The 4326-nt window shown below is 38.8% G+C and overlaps 1 pseudogene; it reads right to left on the minus strand.

Moving 5' to 3' along the window:
- Positions 1–474: 474 nt before the first annotated feature.
- On the minus strand, positions 475–991 carry LOC130867580 (ADP/ATP translocase 2-like; annotated as a pseudogene).
- Positions 992–4326: the final 3335 nt, after the last annotated feature.

Below are 4326 nucleotides of genomic sequence, written 5' to 3' on the forward strand. Positions count from 1 at the left end.
CTCAGGAAAGAAAAGAGGTCAGGGAAAGAACACCCAGGGGCATCCTTTCCCTCCCCCCAAATCCAGCCTTTTTATAAAGTTTTGCTTTCTGGCAGCAAACATGGAGTTACTTTTGTCAGTCTCCAACTAAATCAGCCCATGGCACTTTGACCTAGGCCTGACATAGTCCCTGTTCTGGTCTCTAGATTCTATTTTCTACATGGAAACCCATATTTTTTATCTTTAGTTAGTTTTTATTTCTTCAATGTTTAATATTAAGAGTGACTGAAATAAAAATATTATTGAGTCCCATCATTACTATCACTATGGAAATGGCTTTAAAAGAAAACTGATCCGATGAATATTATTGCCTCTCACTTTCTACTGAAAAATAATTGTCATCGATAAAACAAAGCCAGAAAATATGTCCAGAATGTTCAAGATATGGTTTATTATACAGTATGCCTGTTCTCGGGGAGAACACCTAAGACATAATTATGTGTACTTCTTGATCTCGTCATACAAGACAAGCACAAAGGCACCAGAACACTGAACCATGCACCCTTGACAAAAAGTCTTGCATCCTTCATCACGAGCAATCTTCGTCCAGCGGTCAGTGGAGCCTGTATACATGGTATCAGCCCTTTCCATCCTGACCGCATCATCATACGACAGCAAACCATGTAAAAGGGATACAAAGTCAGGCTAGCAGTAGCAATGACAGACTGTGCAATCATCCAGCTGATGAAGATGTGAGTGTTCTTGGGATCCGGAAGCATTCCCTTTGCAGTGTCACAGATACCAAAGCAGGCAGCTCAGTAGAAACTAATGCCCTGGACTGATATTTTAAAGCCTTTGTACAGGTCCCTAAGCCCATCAGATTTGTAGATCTTAACCAGGCAGTCACCAAGGCCTTTGAATTCCCTTTCAGCTCCAGCTTTGCCCACATCAACTGCTAAACCATATGGGCAAAATTAAGAGAGTACGCAAAGGACACAGCAGCATCTATCATGTTGAAAGGAAAGGAAAAGGCAGATGAGCATGGGACAGGACTGGGGTGACAACCAGCTTTGCCTCTTGGGCTCGAGGGGAAACGCAATCTTTTACTTTGCTTCTACTGTCAGGGCACAAACGCACACACGCATGCAAGCACACATGCATGTACACTCGTGCACACACATGCATACCCACACATTTTGTAGATCCTTAAGCAACGATATCAAAATTCCCTCAAATTATATAATCTCTTAATTCCTGAGGAGAGGGTCAATATTTGATCTTCCAAAGCTATTGGTCATTATTCTAGTTAAATTTGTACCTAGCTTTCTTGGCCTATTCCAGTAAAGCCAGTCACTTGCAACTTTCCCCATCCCAAACCCTGAAACCTGACTGACACTGAAGACACTTAAGGCTTTGTTCCCATGAAAAGGGGAAAGCTCTGGAGGTGTGGAGGAATAATTTGTGCTTTGTGCACCAGGCTCCAATGGAAAAAGGAACTGAGTCAATTCCAAAACTGACTTGAAAACATTCTGTCCACTTACCTGATAAGGCAAGAAAGGATCACATGTTTTTTTTTTTTTTTTTTTTCTGGGAACTGATGGCAATTTAAACTTTTTTTCAGACTGTCCTATAATTGCCTCCCAGTTTTCATAAATTCTGAAACATGTTTTTGTTATTTATAACCCATTTTCACCCACTATTCCTAAACTAGTGGGGAACAAAACAGTCTTTACAAATGAGTGAAAACTCAAGTACAGTAGCCACTTGTTTGACTCAATATTTTGATTTGATTTAAAAATCAATAATTTATTTTAACTAAATGACAGACATCTCGTTCCTATGTACAAAGATCTCGAAATTTCACCTTCCCTCCCACACCCCTTTTGGTCCCAAAGATAATGGCTGCATTGACAAGACTATTCCCAGTTCCTGTCAAGGGTCATTTCGGAAAGACAGTTCAGAAATGGCCTCACACTATTATTTTAATTTAAAACATTTGAAAATAAATAAGTAGCTGTTGGCCTCAAGGGTCCTCTTGTTTTTGCACATGGAAACCTAGGGAGGAGGTGGTTTATGCCAGCAAAGCATCAACTAGGTCAGATTAAGAAGGACTAAGGAGAAAATCTCAAACCTAAAGTCTAAGTCTTCTGGAACTCCGAGTTAGATGATAGTTCTGGTATCATTTGGTTTACCTTCCTCAAATGTCTACAGTGTATGTAAACTTCCTTACACTGGCATTGGTTGTGTCTGCAATTGTTGGTGCACACCACACAGATCTAGATGACAAGTTCCTCTTGGGTGGAGTGGCATCATGGTAGAGTGGCCATGGCAAGTGCTTTTGAACCACACTTGACTTTGAATTCTAACTCTGACGTAGACAGTGGTTTGATCTTCCTGAATTGTTTCCTTATTGATATTGTAAATGCAATGTCTCTTGTTGTCAGTGTTCAATAACGCTACAACAGAGGAGTACACATACAGCAGGTCTACTAAAAATACATTCCAGTTCACACAGCACATTTCATCCATATACCTAATATTTTCATTCACTGGATTAATTAAATCCAACCAATATTGTCTGCATACATGACAAGCTATCACTTTGCAAGACCCATTAAGTACACTAACTTTTGAGAAGATATGTCCCTTCTTACCTCCTTCTCCTAAGAGCCTGGGAGTGCAAATTTACACCCTCCACACACACTTGTGAGTCATTCACTGTGGCACTAGGTAGTTAAATGTAAGCAGAGTCAGACACTATCAGTTCAAGCACAGCTTTGTCTAGAGCAGTGGTTCTCAACCTTCTTGATGCTGCAACCCTTTAATACAGTTCCTCATGCTTTGGTGACCCCTCCCAACCATAAAATTATTTCATTACTACTTCATAGCTGTAATTTTGTTACTGTTGTGAACCCTAACGTAAATATTTGATATGCAGAATATCTCACTGGCCACCCCTGTGGTCTAGAGCTTCCCAGTGCCCAGACAACTAAATGCTATGTTTTGTGCTTTAACTGCCAATGAAGAAGCTACAAAGCCGTTTTCAGTATTGCAGTTTTCCAGAGAGCAGGATAGACAGAAAAAAGCCCTGATCTGGTGTGTAGTCCCAAACTCGCTGCAACATTCTTCTGAGGCCAAAGACTGTACAAGACACACAACAGGAAGCTGATAATAATGAGATCAAAAAAAAAAAAAAAGAAGTACCTTAGTGTTTAGCTCAACACAGCAGAATTTCCAAATTTCAAAGGCCATTTTAGGCTCATTCTATAGACTATTCATCTTCTAGACTCTGTATATGAAAAATATAAATTCCTTCATATTATATGACAGACTTCATGATAATCCAAGGAAAGCTGCAAATTAAAATAAAAGTAAGAAAATTTAAATAATTCAACCTATTTAGTCCTTAATACAGTACACTAATCTACTGTTAAATTGGGGATTATAGCAGGACTTTTAGGTTCCAATACCTTCAAATATGTGCATATTCTTGTGTTGTCACGTAATTACCTTTATTTATTAACTTTCAGTTTCCATACTCTACTAAGAAATTTGTAGGAAGAGTTCCTTCACACACACACACACACACACAACTTACTGGGACTTCTACAGCAGAACACTATAAACAGGTAGATGTGTCCTGTTTTATGAGGCAGGGCCACCAAGTTGATGATGTCAAGTCCTTCCTTGCTCTTTCATGCAATGCTGGTGAAGACTTGAAATGGAAATCCTGAGATCATAGGTGAAACATTTACAAGGTGGAAACACTGTTAGGTAAAAGTTTCATGTGTCTCAATGAAGAAATGTTTCACCACGGTTCATATTTTCCATTTGAAATATTTTTGGTCTCGATTTCTCTAAGGTTCTACTTTAGATGCTAAAAAGTTGTGTCTATCAGAAAGCTACTTTATTTTTTAATCCCTTTCTATTTCACTATTGGAAGAGAGAATTTATAGAAAAGGCATATCAAAGGATTTCAAAAGTACTGATGCTCCTGAGGCTGGCCTTGAACTCTGTGGCACGCTGCAAATCTTTAGTGAATTAACACACATTAAACCTACTTAAAAGAGAACTAAAATATATTCAACAGCTCAGAAGTCATTAAACCAGGCACTATATTCACCATTGGAAGTTTCGCTCAGGTCACAGTTATTATTATAAAGAACAAGGACCAAAGATTCAGTCTCCCCTAGAAATGACAAAGATCACCCAAGAGCAAAGTCAAGAATGTTGAAAAGGAAAGGAGCATAGATCTGTAGTATCATGATTCCTGCGCTAAAAATAATTTGAGAGAAAGATAATTTGTCTGACAGTTCAAAGTTGTCAGACTGCCTGCAAAAAAAAAAA

This window comes from Chionomys nivalis, chromosome 2 (assembly GCF_950005125.1).
Source record: "Chionomys nivalis chromosome 2, mChiNiv1.1, whole genome shotgun sequence".
Classification (NCBI taxonomy): Eukaryota; Metazoa; Chordata; class Mammalia; order Rodentia; family Cricetidae; genus Chionomys; species Chionomys nivalis.